Raw genomic sequence first — 23,291 nt, 5'->3', positions numbered from 1 at the left:
ATTAATCAATTATTATTTAACACACCAATTAATTATTATTATAATTACATAACTATAAGTCATAAATCAACTCTTGTTATTCATTTAAGACACTGATTGGAAGTAATATAGATTGATGAATTGATATTGATTGTTAAGTTTATTTAAGATAGTGATTGGAAGTGATACATGTGACACAAGTGATAAATAGACATTGATTTTGGACATTGACTGAAAAAAAAAAAAGTCTCCCCCCCATACTTTGAAGAAGTATAAAAAAAGGTGACAGCCAGTGTATGAAAATTTGGAGAAATATCGAGAAAATAATTAGAGAACAAAAAATAATTCTGAAAGAAATGACGAGCATGTCATCAACGATCCTGAAAACAGGGAAGAAGACCCCCTCAAATCCCACCATATCCATGACCTCCCCGGCTACCCAAAAATCAACAGAAGGATTACAAAAAACGGACAAGGCCATAGCAACACCAACATTACTAACAGTACAGTCAACACTGACATTAATCCAAGAAACGATGATGGCCATGCAGGAAAAAATGTCCAATAACCACACCGAACTAAAAACAGATATCCACCAACTGGACCAGAAGATGAATGAGATTCAAGTCTCAATCTCGAACAACGAACAAAGGATCCAGAAGGTGGAGCAAAAAATAGAACAAAATGAGAAGAAACTGGACATGGTAGATCAGACGTTGACGATGCAAAATAAGGAATTAGAAGATTCATTAACACAATTAGAGATGGACAGGGCCACTTGCACTTTCAAAATGTGGAAGAAGATAAAGACGAGGATTTGGGAGAGAAGATGGCGGAACTAATTGCAGAAGTACTCCAACAAGACAAACACGAGATTATTAGAGAACTGGACGATGTCTATAGAGTCCAAACAAACTATGCGAGGAGGAATAGGCTCCCCAGAGAAGTCCACATTAGATTCGCAAGAAAAAAAGTAAAAGACATCTTATACAGTATGGCGAGGGACAGACAAATAACATACAGAGGAAAAGAAGTGATAATACTAAAACAGATCCCGAGAAGAGTGAGGGAGGTGAGAAAAGGATACAGATTTTTGGCTGTGCAATTGAATAAAAGAAATATATTATTCAGATGGCTCCTGCCAAAGGGGATGCTAATCACCTGGCAGGGGAGAAAAATAAAAATAGACAGCTTGAGCACAGCACAAGACTTTCTCGACCAGTTAAGAGGTGCAGAAGAAGAACAAAGTAGTAAGGAGGAAATAGAGGCGACAAATCTAGAAGAGAAAGAAACCGCGGAGGAGAAGAAGACCGAAGAAGAAGCCAAGGAGAAAAAAACAAGACCAGTAAGAGCCGTAAGACTAAATAAGAACTAAAACCGAGCAAGGAAAACAGGAATGAAGGATTTGAAATTAATCTCAGTAAATGTCAATGGTTTAAACGATAGTAAAAAAAGGAAATTAACACTCACAAAGCTAGCAAAACAAAATATGGATATAATTTGCTTACAGGAGGTCCATATAAAAAAGGATGAGGGCAAATGTTTGGAGTATAAAAAATATGGTAAACTATTTACCTCATCAGCAGAAAAAAGAAAGAGAGGGGTAGCAATTTATGTTAAAAAAGGAATTGAAGCAGAATTGAAATATAACGACACAAAGGGCAGAATACTTATGGTTGAAGTTACGATAGAAAACTCTAAAATGTTACTAGTGGGCATTTATGCTCCAAATAAAAAACAAGGAGAATTTTTTCAAAAGTTACGTGAACAATTAGGGAATATGGAACATAATGAAATTTGCATGATAGGTGATTTCAATGGAATTGTAGATCCAGATAATGACCATAAAAGCAATAAAATGAATAAAAATAAAAGAGTGACTTTACCAAAAACCTTTTTCGATTTGGTGGAGGAAATGAATTTAATCGACATATGGCGAACTTTGCACCCAAGCGAAAGACAATTTACATTCTATTCCAACTTGCAACAGTCATGGTCGAGATTAGATATGGCTTGGGTTACCAGGACGTTGGGGTTAGAAATAGAGATGGCAGAAATTAGCCCAAACATCTGGGCAGACCATAATCCCCTGGAAATAAAATGGAGAAATGTAAAGAGAAAGAAACAACAGAGATGGAGGTTCAATACAAAACTATTATGTGACAAAGAGTGCGTAGAAAAACTGAAAGGAGAAATAAAGACTTTTTTTGGAGAAAATGAGAACCAAGGGACACCCCGTGAAATAGTATGGGACACAATGAAGGCTTATTTGAGGGGGGTAATAATATCCTACACCGCATATAAAAACAAACTAAAAAGAAAATCCAGGGAAGATCTTATCAAACAGCTAGATGAAGCAGAAAGGAAACTCCAGAAAATGCCTGGAGATACTGTAGCAAAAGAAAATTGGATGGTGTGGAGACATAAATTAAACATTCTAGATCAAGAAGAGCTAGCCCAAAAAAATAAAAAGAACAAAACAGCACTATTTTGAGAACGCAAATAAATTGGGCAGGTGGCTGGCCTATAAATTAAAAAAGGAAAATGAAAAAGGGACAATCCAGATATTAGAAGACGCTGAGGGAAATCTCTTAAATAAAGAAGAAGATAAACTAGAAAGAGCGAGAGAGTACTATGAATCCCTATACAAAGAAGAGGAGACCTCGGAGGAAAAAATAGATCAATACTTGGCAAAGGCGGAGCTCCCGCAAATAACGGAGGAAGAGAAGGAGATGCTAAACGCTATGATAACAACTGAAGAGTTTAAAAAAGCCCTCTCCAAACTCAAAAACAACAAATCACCTGGCCCAGACGGATTCCCAGGAGAAATATATAAAAAATTGGAAGAAATTCTACAACCCAAATTAATGGAAATTTTCAATGAGGTTTTGACGGGCTCAAAAATTCCTGACTCGTGGAGGGAAGCTCATGTTACACTACTGCCGAAAGAAGGTGCCGACCCAAAAAAAATTCAAAATTATAGACCGATCTCACTTCTAAACACTGATTACAAACTGTTTATGTGTATAATGGCAGAAAGAACCAAAAAAATATTAAATAATTGGATTCATAAAGACCAAAATGGATTTCTCCCGGGACGACAAATTAGGGACAATTTGAGAATTGTACTAGATACTCTAGAATACTACGAAGAACATCCAGAAAAGCAGCTGGCCTTAATTTTTTTGGATGCCCAAAAGGCATTCGATAATCTAAACTGGAATTTTATGACCAAGCAAATTAAAATAATGGGATTCAGGCAAAACTTCGAAAAAATGATAAAAACTATCTATGATAATCAGAGGGCGAGCATTTTAGTAAATGGTGACAGGACAAGAATTTTTCAAATTAAGAAAGGTGTAAGGCAAGGCTGCCCTTTGTCACCACTATTATTCATTTTGGCTCTGGAAGTTTTGCTACGAAACATTAGAAACAACGAGGAAATCAAAGGCCTAAAAATTAGAAAAGAGATTTATAAAACGCAAGCCTTTGCGGATGACGTGGCGTTAATATTAGAAGATCCATTAATATCTGGACAAAAAGTATTAGAGGAATTGGGTAAATATGGAGAGGTGGCAGGCTTTAAATTGAACAAATCTAAAACCAAAATACTTACTAAGAATGTAACTGAGATGCAGAAGAAAGAGATAGAAGAAACCTTGGGCTTACAAGTTGTCCCAAAAATAAAATACTTAGGAATTTGGCTAACCAAAAGGTGCTCATCTCTAAAAGAAGATAATTATACTCCATTAATTAATAAATTAAAACAAGATCTGGATAGATGGAAAAAGATCAAATTATCACTTATTGGCAAAATTGCAGCAATTAAGATGAGCATCCTCCCCAAGATCTTATTTTTATATCAAAATTTACCAGTAATTTTAAAGAAATTTTTTTTTTCAGAATTAAATAAGACCGTTAGGGAATTTGTTTGGGAGGGAAAAAAATCAAGGATCTCACTTAAAATTCTACAAGAAAAAAGGAATGTGGGAGGATTTGGACTCCCAAATTGGGAAATGTATTACAGAGCAGCAAAGCTGATATGGATAAAGGATTGGATCACCTTGGAGAATAAGAGAATCTTAGTGTTAGAAGGACATGACCTACAGAAAGGGTGGCATGCATATCTATGGGACAAAGACAATAAAAAGAAAACCTACTTCCACAGGCATAAAATTAGAGACTCCCTAATACAAACGTGGGTGGGAATTAGGCAGAGATACTATTCAAAAGTCCCAAACTGGCTTTCCACGGTAGAGGCAATGATTTACCCTAACAGGTGGGGAATGGAGAAATTGTGCAGATACAAAGATATTGTCGATGGAGGGGGAAATATTAAATCAAATGAAGCCCTGAGAGATCAAGGTATAATCTTAGATTGGTGGACTTATCTGCAAATAAAATCAAGATACCAGAAAGATAAAGAAGAGTATGGCCTAGAATTAGGATATAAGGGATTAGACAAAATTTTGAGAAGACCAGGGAAAAAAGCGTTGGCCAAGCTGTATAACTATTTATTAGAGGAAGACAGAGATGAGGATATAATTAGAAATCAATTGAGAGCATGGGAGAGAAATATTGGACACAGTTTGAATTTTAATGAATGGGAAGAAGCCTGGAATAAAAATTATAAATTAACTAGAGCAGCCACATATAAGGAAAATCACTACAAAATGCTTCATAGGTGGCATTTGGCACCTGCAAGACTAGCAAAGATGTTCCCCAATGCGCAGCCAAATTGTTGGAAATGTGGCCATGGTCATGGCACCTTCTTTCATACGTGGTGGACATGCCCCGAAGCAAAAAAGTACTGGAGTAAAATTCGGAGATGGTTGAAAGACATACTTAAAGAAGACATTGATCTGAATCCAGAAATATTTCTCCTGGGAATGGTAAAGAAAGGGTACGGAAAGGAAAAGGTCCACCTCCTAATACACATAACTACAGCTGCCAGACTAGCATACGCTCAATAGTGGAAAAAGAAAGACCTACCACCAGATGACCTTATAATTAACAAAATATTAGAGTGTGCAGAGATAAGTAAATTAACTCACGAGATAAATGACGATGAAAATTCTGACTATGATACTGTGTGGGGAAGATGGTACGAATGGATAGATGATAGAATTAAGGAAGAAATAAAAGGTGCAGAAATTAATTAGAAATGTATAGTACAAATGACACCAGACACTTATTCATGTATATATGTACAAACACTGCGAATCCGATGTTAAACAGAATTGTTATTATATTTTATTTGTGTAAAAAAAAAAATCAATAAAATTGTATTAAAAAAAAGAAGAAGAAGAAGAAAAACAAATACCCAAAAAGAAAAAGAAATCAAGCCAAAGTAATTTAAACACATGAGGAGAAAAAAAAAAAAAGAGAGATTCACTAAAACACAGAAATAGCAAACTGAATAATTATAGGGAACGAACAACTACAAAGGGCTAGGAAAAACAGAGAGTGGACTATAAAACAATTACTTATTTGCCAGATCCAGGACAGAAGAACCTAATCACAAACAAAAACAGGATTTGAACACCATAAAACAATCACACACACAAATCAAAGAATTCACACGCCAAATCAAAAGACTTTAAAGGGTCACATAGAAAATCAAAAGATGTTTTAGGATATAAAAAAGGGTTACTCTCACAGTTAAGACAGGCTAGCCTCAGAACGCTGTGCTTGTATTTGTTTCTTGCCTGCCACCCTAGAAACAATAAACTGATTCTACTCTCAAGCACCTGACCGCCAATCATTTCGAAGTAATATCCCAGCCGGGAGTTTTGAATTCAGGAAGGGGAAGCTCTGCCTTTCAACAATCCTTAAAAGAAAAAGCTTCTTTTTTCCTTCCAACAGGAGTAGGAAAATCACTTCTGATAGAATAGAAGGGGTGGCGTCTCAGCCTCTATCTATAAACAAGCAAGAATTAAGGTAATTCTATGCAAAATTAATTGAATCCTGACCTTGGAGTTTGAAATGGGAGGGACACGAAAGAGGAAGCCTTGAAATTTCGAAACAAGCTTTAACCAAGGCTCCTGTATTAAGTTTACCAAATTTGGAAAAGCCATTCCATCTGTGAATTGCACACAGGGTGTTGGCTCAGAAAGTAGGAAATTGACCTTTGGGGGAGCCCAGAACCATCCTTCTGGATGGGCGGGGCGGTGGTTAACTGATTCCAGAATTCTAAACAAAAATGAAACAATTTTAATGCAGCAGACAGACTTGATTTTAACTACAGATCACAATTTGAATCAAGCACAGTTCTCAGCCAACACCAGATCAATGGATCAGTTCAGTGGTGGGATTCAATTTTTTTAACAACCGGTTCTGTGGGCGTGGCTTAGTTGGGGGCGTGGCTATCTGGTCATGTGGCCGGCTATCTGCATAGGGACTACAGAGGGCTGAAAAAAGTCATTTCTGACTGGTCCTCGCACTTTTGACCAATCCTCGCACTTATGACCATCCTCACATTTATGCCCATTGTGGCATTCTTAACAACCGTGTCACTCATTTCACAACTGCTTCTCTTCATCATGGTGACAAGATAGGGCAAAAACGTAAAATGTGAGGACAGTCGTAAGTTCGAGGACTGGTCAAAAGTGTGAGGACCAGTCAAAAATAACTTTTTCAGCCCTCTGAGTAGTCCATATGCACAAAAGGACTACCCAGAGGGCTGAAAAAAGTGATTTCTGACTGGTCCTCGCACTTTTGACCGGTCTTCGCACTTATGACTGGTCATCATTTATGCCCATTGTAGCATTCTTAACAACCGTGTCACTCATTTCACAACTGTTTCTCTTCACCATGGTGACAAGATAGGGCAAAAACATAAAATGTGAGGACAGTCGTAAGTTCGAGGACTGGTCAAAAGTGCGAGGACCAGTCAGAAATAATTTTTTCAGCCCTCTGAGTAGTCCATATGCATAAAAGGATACAGCAATAGAGAGGGATGAAGGAAGGGAAGGGAAATTAGAGTAGGAGTGAGGGTAAGAGAGGGAGGAAAAGAGGAGGAGAAGGAGAAAGGAAGAGGAAGTAGGGAGGAGAAGAAGCGGGGGGGGAAGAAAGTAAGAAGGAAAGAAAAGAGAGAGGTGGTAGGTTTGAGGAGAAAGATTACTGTACAATAAAAAAGATGAAAGGGAAGAAAGCCAACCCCAAACAAATATAAAGATATTAAGATAAAGAATGAATTGTTAAACTTTAAAGAATAAAAGAGAACAAATATGAATAAATAACAATAATTAGAAACACACATACAAACATACAATGTATTTTCTTTGAACAGAGTATTTGGCCGGTTCACAAATTTAAACAGTGTTTAGTCATTTCAATTAAATTTACAATTTCTATATTTCCTTTTTGCCATATTTATTCCTCATCTATTTTTGTAAAAAACCAATATTACTCTTCATCTTCATCTCTAATCTTAATCAAATTCAATTTTTCCCTTCTATTCTAAATTATACCCCTTCCCATTGTCATCTATTTTTATATCCATCCTCACATTGGTTAATTATGTAATATTACAGTTGTTTAATATAAATTCAACATTTTAATATAAATCAATTAGTTATATAACTACCTTTTTTGTATATTAATCAATATGAACATGAATATTCCAATTATTTCCATGCAATCCAATTTCTTACAAATCAATTAATTATATTTACCAATAATAATAAACCAAATAATTTCCCCCATATATTCCTCCAAACCACAACTTAACCATTTCTGCTTTCAACACAATGTACCATTAATAGTATCTCAATTATTACAATTCCCTAATTAAATAGAGCTTTTTTTCTTTTGTGTTTTAAAATCTTGAACTCTCCTCTTTTCCCCTAAATTTCCCATTGTTTGCACCTACCTTTTTTGATGAGGAAAAAGAAAAGAAATCTGCCTGCCTAATTTTCCAACGTTGCAGCAACAGCAAAGCCAACAGCCTGCTTTACTTTCAATTTTGTTTTTCAGCATAGCTAGGGGAAAAAAAATCAGCACTCTTTGCAAGCAAGCAGCAGAGCCCTGAGCAAAACAGCTGAGAGCAAATCAGCTGAGAGTCGGGAGCCGATCTAAGCAAGGGCTAATTAGCCTATGCTGAAGCTCCGCGGGACAATAAAATTACAAAAAAACACCAAACCGTTTGTTAAATTGCTGGCTCGCCCGCCCCTCGCCCACCACTATTTATTGGCAATAAATAGTGGTGCGGAGGGGCGGGACAAGGGGCGGGGTGAGCCAACAATTTAACAAAGGGTTTGGCCGAACCCCCTAGAACCGGCAGAATCCCACCACTGGATCAGTTTGGATTAGAACGTTATTGTGCCGAAGTAATTGATTTACATACAAAAATAAGACTTGATTTGGAGGAACACCCCCCTGGAGAAAGGAGAAGCAATTTTTATAAATGGTTCCTCTAGGGTGGAGGAGGGAGTATGGAAAAACGGATATGCTATTATAAAAGGGCACACTAAAGAGATCCTGGAAACAAGGGGTTTGCCTCGAAATTGGTCTGCTCAAACCTTTGAATTGTATGCACTAAATTAAGCTCCAGCTGTCTGTAATTAGTAAGTTCGAATCTCACCAGGCTCAAGGTTGACTCGCCTTCCGTCCTTTCTTAGGTAGGTAAATTGAGGACCCAGTTTGTGGGGGCAATAAGCTGACTTTGTAAAATATACAAAAGTATGAAGGCTATTGCTTAACGCATTGTAACCCTGAGTCTCCAGAGAAGGGCGGCACATAAATCAAATTTTTTAAAAAAGGGGGGGTGCTCTATGCATCTGGAAGGAAAAATAGGCAGATTCCAAGTATGCATTTGGGATAGTGCATTCATTTGGCAAAATATGGGTGGAGTCATTGGGGAATTCACGCTATTGTAGATGAACTTTTAAAATGCTATGGTTGTATTGGGATATATCCTTTAGTAACATCAATTATAAACAAATGTTTGATTTGAAAAAAGGTGAATGAACAAGCTGTCAGGAAACAACAGATGGGTGGGAGACCACCAGCTTTAAGACCATTTCAATGTATTCAAGTGGATTTTACAGAATTACCAAAAGTGGGGAGAGTAAAATATTTATTGGTCATAGTGGACCACCTCACAGGGTGGGTTGAAGCTTTTCCCTGCAGTAATGCTACAGCAACAGTGGTGTCAAGAGTTTTATTATACCCAACCTAGAAAGATTATCATCATATGAACTGTTCGAAGTAGTTTTCACTACAGGAAGCATATGCATTGATTCCCTGGAAACCAGAGACAAAGTATTGAAACAATATGTGTATAAACTGTCCAGATATTTTGAAGTTCTTAGGAAACAAGGACTATTAGCCCAAACACCACCTTTGAAGTTTCCAGTCCATAAATTCCACCACGATTACTGGATGTTGATCCGGAGCTGGAAGGAAGCTAAACCCCAAGTGAAAGGGCCCGTGCCAACCCCAAAGGAGTGGAAGGTGGAATCTCACCAAGGAGATCCATTGAAGTTGATGATCCAAAGAACCCAATGGACTGGTGGGCAGTAACCAGTGGGAATAGCGTTCTTCATCATCTGGACTATTTTTGTATTTTTTTCTTTCTTAGGATTGAGTGGTTGCCTATGCTGTTTCCCAACTGAAGAGGACTACAACTGATCAGATTCCTTTGCACACTCTCCCAGATGTATTGGTTTTGTAATTGTGCTTTTAAGACCTTAGAAGGAAGATCCTGGATCCACTGGACGAGACTGAAGCCCGCAGACCAGAGTGATCCGGTCACATACCAGGTAATAAAAACTGACAGGCCATTGATGTTGAAGTTCAAGAAGAATACACCCTGCTGAGTCCTACCAGCAACGGACTCTCAATGCACGGTGGTGATCTTCAGCCTTGCTGAACCACCCCGGAAGCTGGTTCCCCGCGCACGGCTGAAGCTTGGAAAGGAGGAAGACAACATTCCATGATTGTAATTTGTAATGTAAAATCCATTAACTGTGATAGAATCCAGTGAGCACTACTTAAAGATGCTCATGCTAGAGGAAGATTGGGTGTGGGGACTCTGGGCAACAGCTACTTTAGCCCTTCTGTTGGTATTGTTTTAATACGACTGATATTCGCCCTACCCCAAGTTACGCATACCCCTAACCCTCTTCCTGACGTGGTGAATTTATAAACTACGGATCTTGCGCTCTTAAGGCCTTGTGGGTGTAGGAATTAGGTCATTATGATTTATTTATGGCTTTGGGTACTATTAGCTAAAAGGTCTAGTGAGTGATACTATCTTGAACAGTAGTTCCCAATGTTGCATCAGTGTCCAAGAAATTCCCCTTGTCTATGCGGAAGGATTTGAAGATGTCAAGAATCCCAGGGGACCTAGCAGCATCAGGACACTGAATGGGGACACTTTGGGTCAAGTCCACTCCCGCCAACAACGTGGCATCAGAAGGTGGAGTGGGTACCTTATTCCTAAACCAACCCCTAGACCTAAGGTTAAGAGTTTGACAATCCCAGTAAAGGGAGGAATAGAAAAGGAGAACGGACCCCTACAACAATTGAAAAGAGGAGATTGCATATCAGGGATACTGGAATTGGGTCGAAACCTTGTTAAATCATAGGGTCACCTTCCCTGTGTGTAAAGAGACATCAGAAACCTGGTAGGCCTATAGGATCCCTGACAAAAGAACAATGTCCATCAGAAGTGTACCTTGGTCCTAGAATGAACCTTAGGGATGTAAAACTAACCAAAGATCTTTTTCCTTCTGCACACCACTCAGTTTCTCATCACCACCAACTACCATCATCACAAGATGGGAGGATGGAAGAGGTCCTGGAATGTATCCAAGGAAAAGTGCCCCAGTCTGTTCCAGCCCCCTCGCTTCACTATCTGGCTCTCCATTAGGTCCAACACAGGTTTATGTGTCTTCTTCCCCCCTGGGAATACTACCTCCTGGTATCTTTTTGAAGGCCCAATCCTCAGAGATAAGCAAAAGGACCCTTCACTAGAAGTCCCATTACAGCCGCTTGCTGGAATGTTCGTGGCAGGGACTTGAGGGTCTGGACTAATGAAAAGAACCATCGGACCCATGCTTTCTCCATGAACATAGGCGTATGTGTAAGGGAAAAAGGAGTTTTCTTCTTCTGCGGGAAGGATGCGTATTTATGTTTGCCAACAAATTGGACCGGAACATGCACACTAGTACACCTTTTTCCTAAAATAGGTGTTGTCAGTGGAGAACATACCATCCCTGTTCCTCTCATGGGACATGTTCAGAAACGGGCACCAATCCTAGTCCCACTATTAGTAATCATGGGGATAGGAACTACAGTTGGAACAGGTGTAGGTGGAGTGACACACTCAGTAATACAGTTTCAGCAATTATCAGAGGAGCTCCAAGAAAGCCTGAACCAAATTGCTTGAACCCTGGTAAAAGTCCAAGACCAGATAGATTCATTGGCAGCAGTGGTCCTACAAAATCAACGTGCCTCAGACCTCCTAACCGCAGAGAGAGGAGGTATGTGTGTATTTCTGGGAGAAGATTGTTGTTTCTATATGAATAAATCAGGTGTGGTCAGGGAAGTTGCCAAGGATTTGCAGGATAGGGCATCCAAGATAAGTCAGAGGTTACAAACAACTGACAGGTGGTTTTCTTGGTTGCCTGGATCCTGCTGGATTAAACAAATGTTATTCTTGTTGATATGGCTGTGGCAGGCTTAGCTTTTATTCCTTGTGCAATCCCTGTGCTGAAACAGCTATCTATCAGAGCAATGAAAGAGATACAGACTGAGAAGGAATTAGTTTTGACAGACCGCTTTCTTGAAGATAAAGACTCTGAAACAGACACATATGTAGAAATGGAGTCTGGAAAAGAATGGAGGGAGTACCTCCAAGGATTAATAGAGTGAAGATCAAGAAATACCTATCTCTTGCCTAGATTGGTCATATTTTGTTAGATATTATATGTTAGCTTTGTTTATCCAAAGGAATGGAATAATATTTACTAAAGAGTTGAACATGTAAGGAATGGTGAAAGTTTCTGCATGGAAAAACTTTCAAAGTGGGGAATAATGTGGATAAAAGAAAGGAATCATACAGAGTCAGATATATGGGCTCTGGAGGACCCTCTCTATTCACATTGTTATAGGGGAAAGACGTGCTTAGATACATGAACTCTGAGAGAACCTCTCTATTCACATTATTATAAGAGAGGAAAGTGCTTGTTGGAGATTATATTAACAAACAGTTAAACCCCATTAAGTGGTAATATATCTTCTGAGGAAACCTAGATGTCACGGAAGGACCGCCATATAGAAAAATCTGAGTGACCTCACTATGAATGAGACAAAGACCTATATGTTACAAAGAGTGACTTAATCCAATAAATTTACCCAAGGACAGCAGTAACTCTCCCATTAACAACTACAAGGACTTAAGAAAAGTTGTGTGGCTAAGATAATTTTATAAACTAAAATTAATGGTTTAAGTAATTAGATGAACATATTATCCAATGTATGTAACCATATAGGGAAAATCAGATGTATGATCTCATGTTAACCATATATGGAAAATGTATGATCTCACTGAATCCTTTGTCTTAGAAATGTATAAAAACCGTTGTATCAGAGTTCTTTCTTTGTTCAAAGCTTCAGGTACAAAACTGGCTCTGAACCTTGCGCAATAAAACTGTCTCTGGCTGACCCAGGAATGTTGTTTGGTCTCATCATTCCACAACAAATATATACGTTGATGTAACGTTATTATACTACTATCGAGAAGTAAATAAATATCATAGAATAGAGAACTACAAAAGCAAAATACATATGCCGATACAGAAATCTATAAAATGACCTTAGATGGTATGCATTCTTTGCTGTGTTTTGTTTTGTTTTGATGTGTTTGTGGTTGTTTTTTATTTTGTTTTTTAAATACAAAACTGTTTTAAAAAATAATTGTTAAAATTCTTTTATCTCACTGTGTGGATTTGAAACCCAAATTTCCCAAGGCCTTTTCATGAATCCACCCAGCATGATAAAATGACCCTTTCGTGTTTTTTTTACACATTTCCAACTTAGATGTGAAGTACCTTTATCACATTCTTTCTTTTTCTGTTGTCGTATCTTAACAGTCCACCATTTTGTCAAAATTCTCTTTTAAATGAAAAGCCGAAATGTTGAATTTCAGTCCTTCCAGCCACCTTTTGCTGTAAAACGGTGAAGGCATCAGGCTAGAAAGTGGGGGGCTATGAGTTCAAGTCCTGCCTTGGCCATGACAGAAGCTGGCTACGAGTTCAAGTCCTGCCTTAGCCATGAAAGAAGCGGGCTACGAGTTCAAGTTCTGCCTTGGCCATGAAAGACCAGTCTAAGTTTGTCTCCGTCCAATCCACCTCACAGGGTTGTTGTTATTGTGAGGGAAAATAGGAGGAAGGTTTCTTGGATAGTGTTCATTGCCTTAAGTGGTTTCCCAAAAATAATAAAGGCGGGATACAGATAAATAAAACATTTTTTCCTCATGGTTCCTGTGTATGTCGTAACCAAATTTAATCCAGCTTTGGGCCTTTCCAGGCCTGAAGAGCAGGGCAGAAAACAACACACAGCCACAACTGCAATATTGATGATATTCAACATTATTTTTGCTCACCTTGCCTTTCCTGCAAAACTGGCTGGTCCCTGGGCTAAAAACAACAGGAAGATGGGATCATTTAGGTCGACTCAAAGGAAAAAGAAAGAAAGGCCGAGCAAGGGAAGAGAGTAAGTTGTAGAGTAAAAAGGACAAGTAGGAAAAGCTGTTTCTTCTCCAGCTAGTAAAAGGCCAGTAGTAACAACTCTTTCTCCTCCAGCTAGTTCCAGGCCTGCCTTTCTATCTGCGTAGGCTTCGGCCTAAAAATTTAAGGTTGTGGGAGGGGTTGATTTTGGGTTGTTTTTTTTTGACTCGGCTCGTTTGGCTGGAGAGGCTCCACGTGGAATGGAGACCTTCCAGGTTTGGCATCAGGAAGTGAATAGTGGTTGTGAGGATTAGGTGGTTTATCTCTCTTAAAGAGAGGGGAAGCGGTTGCCTTTCGTAACTTTTCTTCCTTTTCTCTTGTGCTTTCTTCTCTTGCATTTCCTTCCTTCTTTCCTTTCCTCCCTCTTTCCATCCTTTTTTCTTTCCTTCCTTCCTTCCTCCTTCGCTCCCTCCCTCATTTTCTTCCTGTCTTCATCACTCCTTCCTCCTTTCCTTTCTTACGTCTTTCTTCACTTTCCTACTTTCCTTCCTTCCCTCCATTCCTCCTCTCTCCCTCCCTCCCTCCCTCCCTTCATTCCTCCTTCCCTCCCTCATTCTTTTTCTTTCTTCCTCCCTCCCTCCTTTCTTCTTTCCTTCTTTCCTTCCCTCCTTCCTTCTTTCCTTTTCTCCCTTTTTCTTCATTCTTATTTCCTTCATTCCTTCCTCTTCCTCTCTCATTCTTCTTTCCTTCCTTTCTCTTACCTCCCTTTCCTATTACCTTCCCTCCCTCCCTCCCTCCTTCCTCCTCCCTCTCTCCCTCCTGTCCTCCCTTCCTCCCTTTCCTTCCTTCCTCCTTCTCTTTGTTTCTTCCTCCCTCCTCTTCCCTTCCTCTTTCCTCCTTCCATCTATCCTTCCTTTCTTCTTTCCCCCTCTCTCTCTCCCTCCTTCCTTCCTCCTCCCCTCCTTCTCTTCCCTTCCTTCCTCTTTCCATCCTTCCTTCTTTCCATCCCTCCCCTTTCCTTCCTTCCTTCCTTCCTTCCTTCCTTCCTTCCTTCCTTCCTTCCTTCCTTCCTTCGAAAGTCAGCACCTACCCCCCCCCAGAAGAATGAAATATTTTGAGAAATATTAAAAAGGCAGAATATTATACAGTATTTCCCTAAAGGAGAAATGGAGAAACATGCTCTTAAAAGTCAGAAAGCAGACTCAGTCCTTCTTAACAGCCCCCAGCAGATATTCTGTGCCCATTAAGAAAGATTAAGCCAGCCTATTCAGAAACCAGCCCCAATTCCCCTGCCCCAAGCAGAAACTGAGGAGGCCAGCTTTTAGAAACACAGATTTGCTAATCCATTCAGAAAGACTGGGTCAGACGGATACTCCAGATAAGCAACAAACAAAAGGCTGACAAGATTAGCTCAGACAAACACCTAGGATTTGCATTTCCTCTTTAGCCTATAGAGCCAGTTATGACCCCTACACGACCCCATAGGAATCTGACAACAGCCAATAGAATATTAAAGGACATGTTCTTGCACAGGAACAGGAAGCTCAAATATAAAGCCCAAAGAAGGTATAAAAACCCACCCCCTCTCAACTCCATTTTGTCAGCTGCACCAGAATCACATATGGTTCTGCTTCATCAATAAACCATCTTTCCAATCAGCCTCCATGTTTCCAGTGTCTTTCTCCCAACTTGGAACTGAACCAGATGGATTTTCCTTCCTTCCTTCCTTCCTTCCTTCCTTCCTTCCTTCCTTCCTTCCTTCCTTCCTTCCTTCCTTCCTTCCTCCCTCCCTCCCTCCCTCCCTCCCTCCCTCCCTCCCTCCCTCCCTTTCCTTCTGTAAAATCCTCAATGCAGATAATAAATTAATAAATCAATAACACTTGTTTTCCTACTTCTGTCAAGTTAACTGCCAGCTAGGCAACAACAAACAAATGTTTGGAAATTATTTTTTCTGTGGCACATGCAAGCCTCAATAGAAACAATTGCACCCCTGTCTGTTCACTCAAAAAAACCTCACAACACCCAAACCTATGTTCACTATGCCTTATAATACCATCTAAGCAGGGGTGGTATTCACCGGTTCGCAAATGTGAGTGTGTTGAGGGTAATTGCAATTTAAATACAGGTTACATGGTTTCTGCTTCAACCCATCCACTAATTTTACAGTTTTCTGTAACATCTTAAAACTGATATGCCCCATACGTCTGTGAAGTAAGTGAACACATTCATCATGTGGTTTGACATTTGAGTATACAACATTTGTAACATGGTTACTAGATAATACATATAAACCATCTTTCAGTTTTCCAATAATCTTGAACCTTTTTCAATTAAACAATCATTGGTTCTAAACGTTACTGTATATCCTAGCTTAACCAATACTCTAACCGACAGCAAATTAAAGTTTAGGTTTGGAACATATAACATATGCATTTTTTCTTTTACATATGGACATATTGCCATTCCCTCACCACATGCTTTTAGCTTCCACCCATTTGCTAAAGAAACCTTATTATTACTAGGCAACATTTTCACAAAATAGTTTTGTGTTCTGACAATGCATAGCGACGCCCCGCTATCAATAACCCACGAATCGTGGTTAACTGGTTTCTTATCAGACATAGCTACATTACATTGTTTTTTATCATTAACCATGGTTTTTTGTTTCAGCCTTCTGCAAAACTTGGCTATATGACCCTTCTTGCCACAATTAAAACAATGTTTTACAGCATATACATGGTTATTTGCCTTTACATTTACATTAATCGACTCAGGTTCTTCCCTTAGTTGTTTTCTTTCTTCTCTCCTTCTGGCCTCTTCTAGTAGTCGTGAGGTTACATTGGCCAAAGTTAGTTCCTGCTGTATGAGAACTTCAAATGATGTTACTACGTCGTCGTAGCTCTCATCTAGCGATGATAACAGTATATAAACCTGTTGTTGCTCGGAAAAAACCACCTCCTTCTTATGTAGCTCTCGAAAAATGCTTTTTATGCAATTCAGGTGTGTTAACGTCACCACCCTTAAGGAGTCGTGTGCGAAACAAGTTTCGTGTAATGTTAATTTGTGCCCCTACAGTGTCACGAACATAAAGACATTTCAAATTTCCCCAGCATTTTGCAGCAGACTATTCACCCTCGATATGAACAAGCTGGGTATCGTCTAGAGACAAACCAATAATACACAATGCACTCTCATTCTTCCTCTGGAACTCGGCTATCGTCCTGGCATCCTCGGCATCGTCAGCATTCCAGGAGGTCACATCTGGTGGATTCTGCACTACATCCCATAGCCCTTCTTTGTGCAACAGGAGACGGCACTTGGTGGACCAGGATTTGTAGTTGGTGCCATCCAGCCGGGTAACCAGCGATAAATTGGGAGCTTGACCTTGTGCCATCCTCACCAGGATATTTAAAATACGTACCAGAATGTCTGGAGCAATAATGTGTGTCACAACTCTCTTATTGCTTTAACTGGTACACACACTCTGACACTGGGCTCATAACCAGTGTTGAGGGTAAAACTGCCCTCTGCAAAGTAGTGCAACGGACCAGACAGCGAATAAAAGCGTTGCTTAGCAAAACGCACAGACAGTCACAGACTCTGAACGTTTAAAGAAAAATAAACAGTCTTTACTTGTAGTATAAAAACAAACTTGGCTTCTCAAAACAACTTCTTCAAACAATCACGGTTTAACCCAAAGCATAATTGGCTTGCAATTCCAGTTCTCTTCAGTAATACAGACAAAGTACGTTCCAGCAGTTCAACCTTCTAATAGCAGGAGCAGGAGCAAGAGTAGAAGTGAGAGCAGGAGTGAACGAACTTCCTGCCTTCCTTTATATGTCTGCTCAGCACAGCCAATTAGTCATCTTTGTAGCAGTTAAAGTTACAGAACGTAGCTTCCTATATATCATCTACCCAACTGTAGGATAAGCACCCAACAGAGTGTGCCCACGTGTGCGCTTGCTTCACTCGCACATGCCACCTCCGTGCATGTGCAGAACCTTCCGTGCATGCGCAGAGCATCAAAAATGGGACATGATGACATCCGGGTGGGTGGGCAGAGCCTCCCGCAGTCGCCGCTACCAGTTCGCACGAACCAGATTTAACCGGCTGAATACCACCACTGCATCTAAGCATCCATACCTTTCAGTGTAAAAAGTCATCCATTTTGAGTAGATTTGAGAGAACATATCAATTTCTGAGTGGGTCCCTTTTGCCCTTTTTTCCTCTGAATTCATATTATTATGGGATGGAGGAAGAAGTTACCTAGGTTCTTCTGGTAAGAATTTCTGGTAAAACGGCAAGAATTCATGGTGTATCTTGCTAATCCTCTAGGAGCTGTATTTCAGCTTAAGTTCTCCAACACCCGTCTATGTATTGCAAAGTTGAATGAAGTTGTTTGAACAAGTTAATTAAATTGTCAGAATCAGGATACAAATTGTGCTTCAAGGCCACCGTTGCAGTTGTGACTTCATGGCCTTGCAACTGAACCAGGGGTGAAATCCAGCAGGTTCTGATAGGTTCTGGAGAATCAGTAGCGGAAATTTTGAGCAGTCCAGAGAACTGGTAGCGGAAATTTTAAGTAGTTCGGAGAACCGGCAAATATCACCTTTGGCTGGCCCCAGAATGAGGTGGGAATGGATATTTTGCAATATCCTTCCCCCAGGAGTGGGAAGGGAAATGGGGATTTTGCAGTATCCTTCCCCTGGAGTGGGGTGGGAATGGAGATTTTGCAGTATCCTTCCCCTGCCACACCCACCAAGCCACACTACGCTCACCAAGCCATGCCCACAGAACCGGTAATAAAAAAAATTGGATTTCACCACTGAACTGAACCGATATTATTTCTATCATATACCTGCTTAATTTCTTTCTCACAGCTCAGGTTCTGGTGGATTTTGCAGAGGTTTCATATCTCCATACCCAACACTTCTCTCTTCACTGTAGACAAAGGCAAGGAATTAGTGCATCTTCCCATAAATAGACTGAAATGTATTACTTGTGGCCTTATTGCAAACCGACTGATCTTCAGATCTGGAAATGGAAAAAGATGCTATAGGGCACTGCACACCAAAACAACTACCGGTAGACACAAGGTCAGTTTTTTTCCCAAATGCCATCATTCTGCTTAACAATCAATTCCCACAAAACTGTCAAACTATTTACTAAGATTGTATTACTATTATTCTTCTCTTCCTTACTAGTAACTATCCCTTCCCACTTATTACTATAACCATGTTGCTTGTATCTTTCAATTTATATTGTTTTTACCTGTTTCCTATTACAATTTGATAGCTTATTAGTAATCTTGACTATCACTAAGTGTTGTATCTTTTTATTCTTGATGAAAGTATTTTATTCTCCTTATGTACACAGAGAGCATATACATCTAAGACAAATTCCTTGTGTGTCCAATCACACTTGGCCAATAAAGAATTCTATTTTATAAATGTGTCTCTTAGCCTATCTTAATGTCTGCACCCTACTTCTCCTTGGACCAAGAGAGTTGGTAAGGGTCTCTAATGGGTAAATCATATTGTTTTTAATGGTTATTCAAAATGTCCCGGTGCCTGGAGGCCGTACGGATCTGGATGGCGAGGAACAGGCTCAGGCTCAACCCATCTAAGACCGAGTGGCTGTGGTTTCCGACGTCCCGATATAGTCAGTTGACGCCATCACTGACTATTGGGGGCGAATCATTGGCCCCCACGGAGAGGGCTCGCAACTTGGGCGTCCTCCTGGATTCACGGCTGTCTTTAGAAGAGCACTTGACGGCCGTGACCGGGAGGATTTTTCATCAGGTTCGCCTGATTCACCAGTTGCGTCCCTTTCTGGATCGGGACTCGTTGCGCACAGTCACTCATGCCCTCGTCACCTCCCGCCTGGACTATTGCAATGCTCTCTACATGGGGCTCCCCTTGAGGAGCACCCGGAGGCTCCAACTGGCGCAGAGTGTGGCCGCGCGTGGTAATGGGAGCGACATGGCGCTCCCGTGTAACACCTCTCTTGCGCGAGCTGCACTGGCTCCCGGTGGTCTTCTGGGTGCGCTTCAAGGTTTTGGTTACCACCTTTAAAGCGCTCCATGGCTTAGGACCTGGTTATCTACGGGACCGCCTACTACCACCAATAGCCTCCCACCGGCCAGTACGCTCTCATAGAGAGGGACTCCTCCGGGTGCCGTCAGCCAAACAGTGTCAGCTGGCGACCCCTAGGGGGAGAGCCTTCTCTGTGGGGGCACCTACCGTCTGGAATGAGCTCCCCCCAGAGATACGGAGGATCCCGGATCTGCGCACCTTCCGCTGCGCTGTGAAGACCTTTTTATTCCATCAGGCGGGCTTGGCCTAATCTCTTCCCTTTTTTAAATATGTAAATTTTAATCTGTTTTTAAATTATTGGGGTGTTTTAATCTGTCTGGGCCAAAATGATTTAATTTGATTTTATCTGGTTTTTAAATTTTTTGTATCTATGTATTTTATTGTTTGGCTGTTCACCGCCCTGAGTCCTTCGGGAGTAGGGCGGTATACAAATCATATATATATATATATATATAAAAAATGTATTTTGTTTTGTTTAATTGTATGTCATCCTGGGTCACATTTGTGAGATGGGCAGCATTAGATAGATGATAGATAGATAGATAGATAGATTGATTGATTGATTGATAGATGATAGATAGATAGATAGATAGATAGATAGATAGATAGATAGATAGATAGATGGATGGATGGATGGATGGATGGATGGATGATGGATGGGATTGGGCAGATACATACCGTGTTTCCTTGAAAATAAGACCCTGTTTTATATTTTTTTGAACCCCAAAATAAGCACTTGATCTTATTTTCGGGTAGGTCTTATTACTTTGGGGTGGAGCAAGATGGAGTTCCTCTTGCTGTCTTACCTGATTTCCAGCTCTGTGTTTAAATATTTTTGGGGAGGGCTTATTTTCGGGGGGCGGTTTATTTTAGTGCATGCGCTCAAAAGCCCAATTGGGCTTATTATCAGGGGATGTCTTATTTTCGGGAAATAGGGTAAATGGTAGGTAGGTAGATATATAGGCAGACATATATAAATTATCTATCTATCTGTCTATCTATCTAATCTATCATTTCTCATCTATCTCTCATATCCATCTCTCATTTATCTATTTGTCTGTCTATCATTTATCTATCACATAGACAGAAAGACAGATATTGATTAACAGAAATCTACAATTAGAGTTAGGGCTAGAGCATAAGGACCAAAGATTTGTATGACTTTACATCAGAAAACAATCCAGCTGGTGTTGCATCTTGTGTCATATGACATCATGACAGCAAACAGTAATACCCTCTTCCTGTTCTTCCCTTCACAGCAAATGCTACTTTCTTCAATTATTAATAAAATCATTTCCATTCCTCTTTAGACTACATGAAGAAACATTGGATACTCTACTAACCTGACCCAATGAGAAATGCAGAGCCTAATCAATAACTACTTCCAAAGGATAGCCACAAGTACAAAAATATCTCACAAAAATTAGCAACTGCCCTTCAAGAAAGGTAATCTAAATATGTCCAGGTAATAGACAATAAACACAGATAAAGGTAAAGGTTCCCCTCGCACATATGTGCTAGTCGTTCCCGACTCTAGGGGATGGTGCTCATCTCCGTTTCAAAGCCAAAGAGCCAGCGCTGTCCAAAGATGTCTCCGTGGTCATGTGGCCGGCATGACTAAATGCCAAAGGCACACGGAACGCTGTTACCTTCCCACCAAATTCCCACCCTATTTTTCTACTTGCATTTTTTACGTGCTTTCGAACTGCAAGGTTGGCAGAAGCTGGGACAAGTCACGGGAGCTCACCCCGTTACGCAGCACTAAGGATTCGAACTGCTGAACTGCCGACCTTTCGATCAACAAACTCAGCATCTTAGCCACTGAGCCACCGCGTCCCTTAAACACAGATAGTACTAGATAATTCTCACAATAGTGATACCCAGTTAGCTAGCGTGAGATGGGACACGACAACTGAATCTCAAATTAAAGCTGTGTCTGGATACAAACAGCACAACTCTTGATACCCCATCTCCATCTTAAGTTTGTATTTGACACATACATTTTTGTGTCACCTTTTTTTGATGGGTCTCATAAACAAAGGCCCAGGTTGACGTACTTTGGAATAGGGATAACAATTCTAAATTGCAGCAACAAAGGCCAGTTCAACAGAATGTCCCAATGGCCAAGTCATTGGAATGGACGGTGCCATGGCTGCTCAGATGCCATGAGGTTGAGCTCCTCAAGTCAGAGAGCCTGAAAAGAAAGTAGATAAGGATCAACAACTTACTGAACCGTGGAACCTCCAAAATAATTTAAATGATCATCTGATTCAAATAAGGATGGCGGTCTGTGGATAAAAGCATCTCCAACTGAATATATAAGGGAGACGCAATGCCTCTTGGTGATGGGGAGATAAGTAGCTGCGTGTAGTCACCAGTAGGGATATGCAAAATGCAGTGATTCAAGAATGAAACATTCTAGAGAACAATCCAATGTTCTGTTGTACCTCCAGAACCATGGTGAACCACCAGCAAACTGCACTGTTCTAAAGAGAGCTGGCAGTTTTCTTGAAAAAAAATTTTATGGCCCAAAACTGGTCCATGGTGTTCCAGAGGATGTTTGTCTTCCAAACATCTCCAAACATCTTCAGGGTACCTCAAACCATTTCTAGTTCAGAGGAGTTATTTCCAGAAGTTGCCAAATTAGACCTGGAGGAGCGTGGTGTGGTTCTGACGGAGGCGTTCGCAAACCACGAAGCAGGCTCCTTATCTTGACAAAAATTCCTTTTTATTAGGTTACTGTGATTTGCTCTCTTTCACACTCAGCAAAGTCTTTCAAGGGAGAATTGACAGTCACAGACCTTATCTGGCTTGGAGAGTTGCCAGGCCGATATCTTCAAAACTTGGCAAGGAGTCTTAGAGAGTCACAAACCAATTAGGCGAACTAATTGTCTCCTGCAAACTCCCCTCCGCTTTCGCACCTCTTTTATTCCCTCGGGGAGGGGGGCATTCATCATCTACCTGTGGCCTTACTCCCAAGTCAACCCTTGTTCTTTAGCTGTTCCCTTTATCTGGCAATTCCGCGCATGCACACACTGGGAACAGGCTCCATCTGTTCGTCTGCCTCACTGATGTCTGACTCTGAAGGCAGCTGATAACTGGCATCTGGTCCTGGCCCCCTCTCTGCCTCTGACGCAGAGCCCTCATCAGAGCTTTCCCCGGACTCCAGGACAGGCCTATGTTCCTCCCCAACCTCCTCACTGCCCGAATCTGCTGCCAGCTCCACTGACGGGCCCCAACAGGTATCATAGAGATTCAGGATGTTCCAGAGTGAGAAGAATGGAAGTTCTGAAGTTCTTCTTATTCCTGGTCCTCCACGCAAATCAGAAAGTTTAACAGAAAAATATTGCTTTTCCGTCCTTTGTTTTACATTAGCTCTTGAAAAGAGATCCTCAAAAAAATCAAGGGAGGAACATTCAACACGAATTAATTCTGGAAATGAAATAGTACAGAATCAAAAGTTTGAAGATTCATAATGGTTTTCACTTTATCTCTGCCTCAGCTTGACACAAACTGAGTTACTGTTTGGAGAAGCTTTCTA

At 40.4% G+C, this 23,291-nt stretch overlaps 1 protein-coding gene across 4 annotated transcripts in view; it reads right to left on the bottom strand.

The window, feature by feature from the left end:
• LOC117679684 (alpha-N-acetylneuraminide alpha-2,8-sialyltransferase-like) overlaps positions 1–22,127 on the bottom strand; it is a 64,151-nt gene extending 42,024 nt beyond the window's left edge. The window contains exons 1-2 of one of the 4 annotated variants that reach the window (XM_034441837.3): positions 21,979–22,127; positions 18,514–18,596 (exon numbers count right to left, since the gene is read on the bottom strand). The gene's annotated coding sequence lies outside the window, so the exon portion shown is untranslated. Of the gene's footprint in view, positions 1–5,638; positions 5,660–13,591; positions 13,953–18,513; positions 18,597–21,978 lie in introns of those variants that run through there. The other 3 variants (XM_034441840.3, XM_034441838.3, XM_060684381.2) reach the window with 3 other exon arrangements.
• Between the last annotated feature and the right edge of the window lie 1,164 nt (positions 22,128–23,291).

This window comes from Pantherophis guttatus, chromosome 4 (assembly GCF_059756535.1).
Source record: "Pantherophis guttatus breed Tessera chromosome 4, ASM5975653v1, whole genome shotgun sequence".
In the NCBI taxonomy this organism is placed as follows: domain Eukaryota; kingdom Metazoa; phylum Chordata; class Lepidosauria; order Squamata; family Colubridae; genus Pantherophis; species Pantherophis guttatus.
This window is presented reverse-complemented; position numbering and strand designations above follow the sequence as displayed.